Raw genomic sequence first — 14,140 nt, forward strand, 5'->3', positions numbered from 1 at the left:
AGAGTATGAACAAATTAGAAAATTCAAACAGAATCAAAATCAAATCAATACACAGTACAAAAGAGAAATCCGGGAAGTACAAGATCAGTTGGCACAAGTAATACAAGAATTAGCGGTTCTCCGCGCGTCAGTCTGGAACCGCGCGACTGCTACGGTCGCAGATTCGAATCCTGCCTCTGGCATGGATGTGTGTGATGTCCTTAGGTTAGTTAGGTTTAAGTAGTTCTAAGTTCTAGGGGACTGATGACCTCAGATATTAAGTACCATAGTGCTCAGTGCCAATACAAGAATTACATATTTCAGAGGACACTCCCGCTCCAGTACGGGAAGAGGGACATAGAAATACGGAACAACCACAAAATAGTAAAACAGGACACTTCGGAAATTATGAAAGAAATTGGCAAGGTGCACCGAATTTTGAAATGGAACCGCCGAAACGCCGTAACAATGACTGACATGCGACTCGCCGACACGATGATTTTCACTATAAGCTGTTCATTACTACATGCAAATTCAAAACATTTAAGAATTCTGCCAACGACATTCATCCACAAGCGTGGCTTCATCAATTCTCTCACTGTTTTCCTCCCAACTGGTCATTGCAGCACAGATTAGAATTGATGTGTGGCTACTTAGAGGATGAACCAGCTGTAAGAATGCGATCAGTCATTCACGATTGTCACAGTGAAGGAGAATTTTGTCATGCCTTCCTCTCAGCATATTGGTCTCAAGCTACACAAGACCGAGTAAAACATAGCATCATAATGATAAAACATTTCGAACAATCTGAATTCTCCAGTCTTGTGAAATATTTTGAAGAGATGTTGCATAAGAATCAATATCTTTCAAACCCATACAGCCCTTCAGAACTCATCCGCATTTGCTTAATCAAATTGCCTGAACATTTACGACATATTATTTTAGCAGGACGTTGCAAAGACGACATTGAAGCTTTTCAGGGACCCTTACAAGAATTAGAAATTGACACTGTTAATCGCGGGACGCGAAAACAGGAACACAACAATTACGGGTCACATCCGTCGCAATTCCGCGATGAAAGAAATAATAACTGGACACGACAAGGCTATTCTCACAACATAAATCGTGACCAAAATAGACACCACCCGTATGACAACCGTTGGCAGAGTAGTAATAATTACAGGGAAAGGTCACCTCTCCGCCGTAGTGACTATCACAGAGACAATCAGAGAAACAAACAATATGGGAACCAAAATAATTATTATCAAGGGAGACAGAATAACTTCAGACGCAACAGTCCACCTCACAGTTACGACTCAGGGAGAAGTTCTCCACCACGTGACCGACAAGAAATTAATTACAGAAATTACCGACATGACGACAGACAATATAATCGTAACGACAGACCTGAAATGCATCAGAACTGGCGGGACTCAAACAGGGCAGGGCCCTCTCGACAAGGTGGATTTGTAGAAGTTAGATCTCCAAATCCCAATAACGACGCGCGCCAACAAAGACACAGACAAAGACTCGCACCGAAGGCAGCCACGTGCGCCGGCTGGCTCAGATAAACACGCTGACCTTGAGAAAAATTTGAGCATTCTTTACCGATGTACCATATACCACATGATAATTCTGTTGAAGCTGGAGCTCTGCATAGTAGGAAGAGTAAAGGCTTGCACCACATGTTACATGTAAAACCGTTTATTGAAAGATAATCTGCTTTTTAACTTTGTCTTTGCCACATAACTTTTCACTTTACATTACTAGTATGGTTTGTCAGACTTAGAATCTGTTAACATGCAACAATGTTTGAAGTTAAATATCCAGTCAAGAACCAAGAGAACTTATTTAAACAGAAATTACGAATGCATTGTTATAGTGAACACACGTCATAGTGTTATTGTGTGTGTGTACATTCTTGCTTGTTAGTTGCACGACTACATAAAGACTATAAGGCTTACATACTTAGAAATATACTGGTACTGCTAATGAGATTTTAATGCAACATTTTGGTTTACTTGAAAGTACATTCTGGATTTAAAGTACTTTCTGTGAGATACCAGATGACACATTGGTTAGTTTATGTGACAGCTACACGTTTTTATGACGACGCTACTAATGAGTGACAATTTACAATGTTGCTTTTGCGGTGTTTTTGTTTTAATCTGCACAGTTTTTCTGTATTATTCTGGAAAGTAAAACATGTTTTAGTAGTAACTTTTGTGGTATAGCTACAATGAGACAGCCTTTTCCATTGCACAACAATACATTACAGTACAGTACTTTCTTCATCATGGCAATAAGCATAATAACTACGATAACTACGCAAAGCATTTCACTTTTGTTTATGATGAGGTGAGTACATTGACTTCAGCAGAACTTTGCTTACAGAGGACGATAACTACGACACTTCCACAAAATTGTCTTACAGCAAGAGGCACATTTAGCGCTACAGGACACGCATTTAAGTGATTAATTTTGTACTTAAAACATTTATTTTTAAAGATTTTTGAATTACAAAGAAAGTTTTCTGTGATACATTTCATTCCATTGCTGTAATCTGTAACACCTGAGGGTATAATTACATTAATCCTCAGGGGGGTACACGCTTACTTTGTGTGCCATGTGTTTGGCAAGCACAAAGAGCCCTAGCTAATATGGTATTTGCTTATACAACTTTACACATCGGTACCATATTTCTCTAACACAGAATTAGACAGCTATCTGATTATTTAACAGAGAAACAAACATTTTTTTTACTATGTCAGTGACACATGTTTATGCAATTACACAGTTGGATAATTTCACACTTATGAAATTGTATTTTGTCTGTACTTTGTGAACTCTTCATATTTTTTTGGAACCATTGTGATACTGTGATAGCTTTGAATGATGTATTTGGTATGGGATCATGATTTTTAAAGTACATTTGAGGTAGTTGACACTATTGAAATGAGCAGAGAATTTTTTTGAGGTTTTGACATTATTGCAGAAATTTACGACGTTTTTGAGATTTGATTGAGGTGTTATGATGTTGTTATTACGACGACAATGTGTATTATGCTGTTGAGGATGTTTATTATGATATGTATTTATTATGATGAAATATTGAAGAAGTGTCGACGAATATGTATATGAGTAATAAGGTAAGGAATAATGAGTAGTGGTTAGGGACTCTGACTTGTGAAAAATGATTTTGGAATCCAAGAATCGTACTTTAAGAGTTATGGAATGTGTGTAAATGCGTGATTGTATGACAATGCAGGCGAAAATGATTTCGACACTGTTATATTTATAGGATTTTGTTTCTACACATTTGTAATGCAAATTTTCGACCTGTGAAATTTTTATATGAGACTGTCACTGTAGTGCAAACTGCTGTCGTAAATATTTCGGTAAGAAAGGTACGTGACCTTGAGGTAATGCGTTTTGGGCGCCCAGCTGAGAGATAGTTGTCTGACAAAAGAAAGCCTTTAGGTGGAGAAAGAAAAGAGGCCTTTATCCTTGCTATTGACATTTCTTTGTCGAAAACATCGCAAATACGACACGCTCAAACTTGAAAACATATGATTACACTGTGGAGCTCGTAGTTTATAATATTTACTAAAATGCGTAATGAAATGATGAGAAACATTTTACATCGATTGTCTTTGTAGTTGAGAGATTGCTCATTTTGTTTAATATCTAGTTTCTAGCTGCACTGCAGCATTGGTTAAAATAAAATTTAATAGATGTACTAATATCACTATTTTCTGTCTACAGACCCAGCAAAGAATAATTTTATGATGTACTTTCGTAGAAGAGAGAGCAGAAATAGACATTTCCCTTCACAGGAATTGCAAAAATAATTTTTTAACGGTTTGGTAACTTGTCTGCCTGAGTAAGTCAAGGTGATGCATCACTCTAGTGTTAAGATGTGACATAGGTATTAAACATGGCCATTTTTACAGTAATATTTTTTCTGCTTGAGCTTTGTCATGTTTAGGTATAAGTTATTGCATTTGCTGCTGCTGGTTGCCAGGCATAGTGCCACTAAGTTTGACTTTGTATTACTCTGTTAAGCCAGTTTTACTAATGATTTATTTTTATTGTTTGCTGCACATTGCCTTATATTAGTTGTAATATTGCAATTGCTCTGCTAATTTAGATTTAATGCTGCTAGCTTTGCCAATTTGCATTTTTTTGTCATTGCTGTTTGTGTTAATTGTTATGTGCTGCTGCATTGCCTCGTCCCTTAGTTTATGCATCTGAGCTCAGTAGGCTTAAGTTAGCTTAAGATGGGGTAGGCTATATAAGAGAACGAGTTGTGATGAATTGGAAGAAATGCATTGAGAAGCTATAAGAAAATGGTTTGGCCAAAAAAGTATTTTGAAAGAGGATATGAACAAAAAAGTAGGGTTTAGAGACAACAAGTTTAGGTAGGATTTTCTTGGAAATAAATGATGAGGTAAGATAATGGAAAATAAATAATGAGGTAAGAAATATGTGAACATATAAATACAGAAAGCATGCTTGGATAGGATGTTTCGGTGGAAACAAATGTTGAAATAAAGACGAAAGATCTATGGAATAAAGTTTTGGGTTGGACTGCAGTACCAAATGTTACACTGAGAACAAACCCTGCCCTTTCCTCTTGTGTTATCCCACTATGTGTTTGTGTACCCTTGGGTATTTGTGTTCTTCCTGTCTTTATGTGCTTAGCTGATATGAGTTATGTTGTGGAATTTTTCTAATAATATGTTATTTTCTTTGTAAAGATGCTTAGACATTATTTATTCTATTTTGTTTTAATGGTCATGTGTGAAGTTCATGTTTCAAAAGTTATTCTGATCTTTTATGTATTTACTTATGTCACCACTCCAGTAACACTGATGTATATGGTTATTTCTATTGTTGTGTAAAGCCTGCATTACTACAAATGTTATCTGTATTATTATGTTTTTAATGATGTATTTTGTACTTTTGTTATTGTATTCTTATGTTATAAAATTGTAATTGACACCAGTTGATCAAATTAAGTAACTTGTAAGGTACATTTCACTGCACACGTTTCTGGTGGTCATAGTATATAGACAATATGTGAGAAGTAGGGACTGATAGTGTTTGCACGTGTGTTAATAATTCAGCAAGGGACTGGATAACAGCATTGCTGGTTCTAAGGATATTTAAAAAAAAATTTTGTGAGTGCACAAGTGGTGGTTCATGGACTTGCTATATTGTCCACAAGACTCTTCTATGGTGATTGTGCACCTGCATAGTCACAGCAGATGGCTGCTGACCATCTCTACAAGGACTGCAGTGGGTCTGCACCTTTGATGACCCACCAATACCATTATTTCTACAAGGACTGCAGTGGGTCTGCACCTCTGGTGGCCCACCGATACCATACTCTCTACCAGGACTACAGTAGGTCTGCTCTGTGATGACCTACCTACCAATATTCTTCAAAACTTCGACTGACTCTGCTGTGGGTTTGCTCTGTTGTGGCCCATTACCTGTCTGCATGTCAAGAGTCAGCATTGTCTTTCCGTTGGAAGCACAACACTACTTCTTCAAGACTGCATGGAAATCCACTACTTTCGTGTGAAATCTCTTTTACTGCTCAACCTTTGAGAAAAAAAAAAACACTGCAATTTTACTGTGATGAATGATCAGGACTGTCTTTATGGACTGTGAGAAAATTTTAGCTTTTGACCAACATTGTATCGATAAGTGTGTGCATTTTATTTCTTTGTTATTGTAATTACGGAAAAAATTTTCAAATCTGTATTGGGCACTGCCCAAAATAATTTGTAAAATTTTTTGTGGGGAGCATGGGGGCTATGTAAGTAGGCTGTTTAGGTTTTTTTATTGGTAACGCCACCTCTGTATGAAAATCACTGGCTGTGCTGTGTGCAGTCTGTGGCTGGTTTGTATTGTTGTTGGCCATTGTAGTGTTGGGCAGTTGGCTGTTAACAGCGCGTAGCATTGCACAGTTGGAGGTGAGCCGCCAGCAGTGGTGGATGTGGGAAAGTGAGATGGCGGATTTTTGTGAATGGATAATCTGGAGGTGTGTCCATCAGAAACAGTACATTTGTAAGAATGGATGTCATGAACTGCTATATATATTATGACTATTAAGGTAAATACATTGTTTGTTCTCTATTAAAATCTTTCATTTGTTAACTATGCCTATCAGTAGTTAGTGCCTTCCGTAGTTTGAATCTTTTATTTAGCTGGCAGTAGTGGCGCTCTCTGTATTGCAGTAGTTCGAGTAACGAAGATTTTTGTGAGGTAAGTGATTTGTCAAACGTATAGGTTAATGTTAGTCAGGGCCATTCTTTTGTAGGGATTACTGAAAGTCAGATTGCGTTTCGCTAAAAAATATTGTGTGTCACTTTAGTGAATGTCTGAGTACGTTCAGTTTTGCTCAGCTGTTTGAAAATCAAATAATGTAAGAGGTTTATCAGCACAGTAATTCATTAATTTTTTTAAGGGGACGTTTCACATTCACAAATTACAAAAGTTCATAGCAAATTAAATTTATCACCAATCAGAAAATAATTTCTTGTAGGGGAAGGTCAACTGGTCTCAAAACCTACTTCACTACACTTACACTAGGATGGCAGGAGAGAGTTATTTACACTTATTACCTAAATAGAACAGTAGAAGGAGTCGAGTGCACCATCAATTAAGAGAAGCAATAGTAACTCCCAGCTCGAGGAGGCGTCAGTCGCCAGCTGATTTATCGATCATAGAGAGAATGATCCTCTGCCTTCTTTGGATCTCATTCTTTCCTCTTTCCCTGTATACCAATGGACTAACGTAAGTTAGAAAAAAAAACTTCGTATGTTCTTTGACTTTAAATTCATATAGAAAATTTCTTATGGTATCAGGTTTGTTCACGAAGACTCCGGAATATGACTGCAAGATATCGAATAACTCTCGCGTGTCTACACTCATGCTCATAAATTAAGGATAGTTGCAAAATGTGGTGCCACACAACTTGGCACTACACAAAACTGGCGCTAATAGCATGAGCACATAGCGAACACACACGACACATATCTGTAAGTCCACAGTACCGGTGATAAGCTGAGAAAATCGTCCTAAATCGCATGTACTACAAAACGCCATTGTTTCCTGCGTATGTACCCCGAAATCAATATGGGATATGATCACGTACAGAGGCCGTACAACGGGTTGGCATACTCTGGATCAGGTGGTCGAGCAGCTGCTGGGCTATAGCATCCCATTATTGCACCAATGGCTGTCGGAGCTCATGAAGTGTCCTAGGGGTTTGAAGACGTACAGCGATACATCGACCGAGAGCATCCCAGACGTGCTCGATGGAGTTTAGGTCTGGAGAACAGGCAGGCCACTCCATTCGAGTGATATCTTCTGTTTCAACGTATTCCTCCACGATGGCAGCTCGGTGGGGCCGCGCGTTATCATCCATCAGGAGGAAGGTGGGAGCCACTGCACCCCTGAAAAGCCTGACATACTGGTGCAAAATGACGTCCTGATATACCTGACCTGTTACAGTTCCTCTGGCAAAGACATGCAGGGGTGTACGTGCACCAATCATAATCCCACCCCACACCATCAAACCACGACCTACATACAGGTCCCTTTCAAGGACATTAAGGGGTTGGTATCTGGTTCCTGGTCCACGCCAGATAAAAACCCAGCGAGAATCACTGTTCAGACTATACCTGGACTCGTCCGTGAACATAACCTGGGACCACTGTTCCAATGACCATGTACTTTGTTCTTGACACCAGGCTTTAAGGGCTCTCCTGTGACCAGGGGTCAGTGGAATATACCTTGCAGGTTTCCGGGCGAATAAACCACGTCTGTTCAGTTGTCTGTAGTCTGTGTGTCTGGAGACAACTGTTCCAGTGGCTGCGGTAAGGTTCCGAGAAAGGCTACCTGTAGTACTCCGTGGCCATCTGCAGGCACTGATATCGGTCTACTTGTGGTGTTATACACTGTGGACGTCCCGTACTGTGGCGTCTGGACATGTTTCCTGTCTGCTGGAATGGTTGCCGTAATCTTGAGATCACACTTCGTGGCACATGGAGGGCCCGACCTACGACCTGATGTGTTTGACCAGCCACCAGTCGCACTAGTATTCTGTCCCTCATAACGTCATCAGTATGTGTTCTTTGAGCCATTTTCAACACACAGTCACCATTAGCACGTCTGAAAACGTCTGCACACTTACTCGCTGCAACGTACTCTGACATGCACCAACACACCTCTGCGTATGTGGACTGCAGCCAGCGCCACTGTGCGACGATCGCAGGTCAAACGCAACGCATGGTCATACCCCGAGGTGATTTAAGCCCGCAAACCACCAACCAGAGCGTTGTTTCACCATGTATCAGCATTATCCTCAATTTATGAGCATGAGTGTATTTCAGAGACATCCACTACACTGTCTACTTTATCTCATGTAATTTCAGAGATTCAAAAACTGTTCCATTTCCTCAGAAGAACTTGTATGTTGGGCACACTTTTAATTCCTGACATTTACAGAAAGTTGCCTCACTGATAACGGAAATAGGGCTACCTAACTCCAGTACTGCTGATAAAAGAACTTTTCCCACAGAAACTGACGCTATAGGATGGACTGAGATGTTCTGATTGTCTGCTTCCTCTTCCAACAAGGTGTCTCTAGTATCATCAGACTGGACAGAATTTATTAGTCTCTCCTCTAAATCCATGTCACAAAATGCCTTTTCTATGAAAGTGTCACCAAAATTTACTACCATATCATTAGTTACGTTCTCTATTGCTTGTGGATGTACATCTGTTTCACATTCACTGTCATCATTTGACCTAGACATGTAATTAGTTATACGAGTCTAAAACACTGATTTTATCCTCAACAGTCTCTGTATTAACAGGATTATGATTGGTTTCACGTAACATCTGTTCCTAATTTTGATTACTAATAGGTTCACACTGTTCATTTTGGTCACTAATGGGTTCACAGTGTGGTTTTTGTGACTGCAAAAATCAGCAGACTACATGTAATTACGCATCCTGGCACAAGCGGTCGACACGTGAAAGTTTATTGTAAAAACTTCTAAACTCATGTTTGTATCAAGTTGGTCTCCGACAGGGCAAGAGAACTGTGTTAAAATTAATTTAGAACTAAATTGTGTGGAGCCCACGCTGCTCGATGCGAAATCAGGCTAGCCAGTACACGAAACTATTCGTCTGCGGAAAAACAATAAGTTTTCAATGAAACTTAAATATATCATCTGATTGCAAAATGAAATGATTCAGATTAAAAATGTTAGTCCTGAACATAGCTAACCTTTATCTTAGTCCTGTAAACAATCACTGTACCTGAATTATTCTGTAATTATAGAGCAACTGAAGATAAAATTTTAATGCATCTGACTTTCTGATAAAATTTCTTCTTGAAGATCCACAAGATAGCACCTTACTGTATGTATCCATGTATCTATCTACAGCACATACTATTATTAAACCTCTGAACTGATATAGTATTATCATCACAAGTATACTCTGGCAATCACTGTGCTTTACTATGGACATGAACCTTGATGGTAGTTGAAGTCATTGGCCTACCTGTGCGAAAAGAACGCTAGTCTGTTCTGAAACCTGTTTTTGCTGTTAAGATAGTGATGAAACTGTAAAAAAATAAAATTTCATTAACCGTATTTGCAATGTGCAATGCAAGACGGTATCTTTCCATTTTTCATAAAAATCTTCTATGGCACATAACTCGCGTTGTGCGATGGGAGTTTACAAACACATTCACAAAATTAAAGAATGAAAAATGAGGTGCTAAACTTAACGATTGATAAATGAGAAAGATGATTTCAATTATAACTACGCTTCATTAAGCTATGAAGACAATACACATTTTCATAAAGTTCACACACTTAGAGAAGTTAGTAAAATGTTTCCTAATAACTCTCCTGTGGGCAGTTACCTTCCATAAGACAAAACCATATGTTGCATTGCAAAATTTCTACTGTAAACTTCAGCCATATGCAATGTTCTAAAATAAGAAACTTCACAGTTACAAACACGGAAAAAATGGATTACCTTAACACTTGAGTTTGTAATTCTTCCACTAATATTTGCTCAATATCTTCAATATTCGTCAAAAACATTATTACAAAATCCTTTTTTAAATATTGCTGCTTCCACTACATGGCAGGTCAGCTTCCATCCTTTTCAAATCAAATACATATCCAGACTGTCCAAAGCACACTGCTTGCTACTCTCTTCAAAAGAAGTAACCTCTCTGACTAACATCTGTGGTCTTAGGAACACATTTACAAAGAGTATGGTTATATCAATACTATGAAGATTGAGTACTTTTATCAAATTCACAGTTTCATTCACATTTACAGCCAAAACGTATGGAAATTCGACATGGCAAATCGGAAAGTCGCCTTTCAAGGTCTAGACATGTGGATAGGGGAAAGCTGAGATGGCTAGAGGAGGGAAGGACAGAGGTTGGGGGGGGGGTTGATGGATAGGAGAGAGGGAAGGAGGAGATGGTCAAACAGACAGATAGGAGATGTCAGGAAGAGAGGGAGGAGGAGATGAACAGAAAAGACTGAGAGGAGAACACAGGTAGAGAGATGAGATGGGGGTAAGGATATGGACAGCGAGAAGGGGGGAGGGCGACAGTCAGAAATGGTTCTTGGTGACAAGCAGAGGGGAATGAGAGGATGGACAGACAGTTGGGAGGGAGGAGGAAATCGTTAGGGAAAAGGGTCTGACGGAGATGAATAGCGAGAGGTGGGAAGTAGGATGTGGATGGGGTGTGTGGCGAAAAGAGGTATGAGGAAATGGGTAGTGAGATGGGAGCAGGACGCAGAGAAAAGAAAGATGGGATCAGGAGAAAGTGTACAGAGAGTGGGGGAGGCTGAGATAGAAAGAGAAAGAGGAGGAAGCAAGACAGGGCGAGAGGAGAGGAGTTGGACATAAAGTGGGGGTAAGCAGAGGGAATAGAAGAGTCAGGGTAATGTGGTCAGGTACCAAAAGAACATGATGGAGAAAGATGAACAGAGGGGGAAGAGGATATGGACAGAAGGAGGAGTAGGTTGATTATATAGGAGAAAGAGGTGGAGGACAGGACAGAGAGGAAGAGTAGAAGGAAATGGGAGACCAAGAGAATGGGGAAATGGAGAAATGGAGAGAAGGACAGGGGAGGAAGAAGACAACACAAGAGAGGGGAAGCAAGAGATTGAGAGGAGTGGCAGGAGGAGATGAACAAAGAGAACGGAGAGGAGGAGACGTATCCAATGTAAGTGCCGAGTTTGTATGCAAGCGAAGCTGTGAGCAAAAGACTAGGGGATGGGCAGGTGGTGTCTTTGTCCAGGTGGGAGGACATCAATTCCAGTGTAGATGCGGGCGCGGAGTACAAGAGGAGCACAAACTGGGTGCTTTAATGGCCGAATGCAGTATTTTGATCATTCGGTTGATGTAACATGGTGTACAGTGAAGAGTACAGGCTGTGCATTACGTGTGTCAGAGGATCAGCAGTATTACACACGGAATATCCGCGGGTATAGTGTGGCAATTACGGTTGTGCATGGTACCACACTGGGCGTTCAGATGTCTTCTCTAAGCGCGATACTGATTTTATTATATGTGCGCTGTGAGCATGATTGATTTTATAATATATGTGCCATTGTAGAGAAGGTGATCTTGTTATTGTTATACTGTAAGTGTGACTGAATTTATTTGTGCCGTTGTGTATGATATTATCTTGTTATTTTACCTGTTAGAGGGCTCTATTTTGTATGTCATGTTTTACAGAAAAATGTATCGAGAAATTTTGCGTAGGTTGGTTATGGGTGGTAGACAGTAACTTCGCATTAGTGACTTGTTGGCAGTGGCCGTACATCTATATTAGTTGAGGGCTAATGTAAGTAGCCTTAATTAGACCCGAGAGTAGTATTTCGAAGTGTTGTCCTGCGGTTAACCTTATTGTCATTTTTCTGCTTGTGGCCAGTAGTCAGGTAATGTAAGCTATTCTTGTAAAGTGTTATTGGCTAATTCTATCTGCTGGGGCGAAACTGATTTGAATTTTTTTCATTGTGTTAACGTATTTTATGTTATTCTCTTGAGTGCATCCTTCAAGAACTATGTTGAAGTGTAAATCAAGTTCTGATTTGTTATCATTTCTCTGTTAACAATAAGAATAATTTATGTTTAATAAATTCTTTGTAAAATTGAGCTCACACCTGCACTACCCCAGCCTGAACCCCATTCCATACAAATCCTACGTTAAAAATTGCATCTTTCATTTAACATTAGAGTAATCAATTCAAGTAATCAATTCAGCTGACACTATCGCTATTAAATAATCAATTCAGCCTGCAGTGTATGATACTAGATGTTTCATTCTCTTTTTATTTTAGCATCAACTGAAATTCTGTGTTGGGGGAAATTCCGTTAGTGTAACAGGTACTCAATGATGGTATAGCGCTTCTAGCAATTCCGAGCCAGATTCCTCGTGGGGGATAACATCATGCCCCAGTTAACATGCGTACTAGTAGCTATCCCATACCTATCGTATCCGCCTCTTTCCTCTGGATTTGGGCAGACAGCTAATGTTGTTGTGAATCGTACACTGTCCGAGTTATGCTAGAAACTGGTAGTCACGGACATAGTTTCAAAATATCAGTTGGGGATATTGTGCAACGTTAGTAATATTGAACAGACACCTTACAACAATTTTTTTTTCGGAAGTTTCTCTGTCAGTCGCGCAGGCTTGGTGGAATCGATAAGAAACCTGCCTTGCACTTATGGTTTACACAGCAGTTTGAAGAGGAACCCATTCTTTTTCAGTGTGGTGTATGAGCTTAAAACATATTTGCAATGTTTCAGTGCGAAAATTCTTTTCTTAAACGTAAATATCTAATTAAACGGTGAATTGTGCTCTAAATTTCCGCAGTAACCACTGCCGAAACAGGCTCAGTTACGGTGAGAGTGGGAACTAGACACTTGCTCACCACACTTCCCATCTACTGTATATTACTGAAAGGTTAGCCTGGTTCATGGTTAATGGTTCATGGCTCATGGAGCACAGTCAGAGTTGCAGGTGTTTAATAGCTTCCTGGGGCGACAAAAATTTGAGTCTCAGTATTTCATATAGTTAAAATGCCTTCATAATCTACGCATTAAGAGGTATAACCTCATGTTAAAGGTTTAACACAGTATGACAAGTACTACAGTTAGAAACTGTGTATGTGGTCTGAGGTAGTGTAACTCACAGCACTTACAGCACCTGGGCTATTCATCCAGTATTTGAGAATTGGAGCACTTATCGACTTCCATACAACTTTGCACAGAATTTCAATAATGAAAGCAAAAAAGTTTATCGCTTACTACATTATTACTGTACATGCAGTAAGACGTCAGCATCAGACATGATGTTTTAATTTATTTCTTCTTTAATATCGACCCTATTAGCAACACGTTTTGCAGACGGTACCCTCAAATACCACTGAATGTGTGTACCAAATTATACCATTGTGTGTGATATGTTTCAGGAGACATGATAAGCACTGAGAAACTAACTTTCTCTGAGAACAAAGCGAAAATTATCCCGACTATATTCATCCAGTATTTTATAATGAGAGAACTTAGTGACTTGCAAAACCTTTAACACAGTTTCAGAACTTTTCTAAACTTTTTCCCACTTACATGTTTAATGCCAAATATTAACACCTTAACTTATATGCTAAGAAATCAAACGATTGGAGCTGTTTTAAACTCGTACATGGGAATTCATTTGCTTACGAAACTGGGTCTGGGGAGCTGAGTTTTCTCGTATTTACGTAACATAGACAAATTTTTTTGGGGTGGGATGCACCTGAATCAATGTGCTTCATCACTGTCCTAGAGCGAGTGAAATTCGGAATGCACACACGTAGCTGTCATCCATGGAAGAATTCAGGAGCTCTAGATGTCTTTGAAGACCGGGCAAGACGGCGAAGAAAGCGAAAAGGGTTTTTAACACCTGCTCCAGTAAACTCAAAACAGGCGAATGTGTTATTTCAATAAATGTCCCTAGAAAAATGAAGAATTCTAATCGAATAATGATTTTAAGTATTTTACTTTCAAAATGCCAGAAAATACATTCAGTTATAATTGTAACTAAAGTTTTGTATAC

Source organism: Schistocerca nitens, chromosome 1 (genome assembly GCF_023898315.1).
Source record: "Schistocerca nitens isolate TAMUIC-IGC-003100 chromosome 1, iqSchNite1.1, whole genome shotgun sequence".
Taxonomy (NCBI): Eukaryota; Metazoa; Arthropoda; class Insecta; order Orthoptera; family Acrididae; genus Schistocerca; species Schistocerca nitens.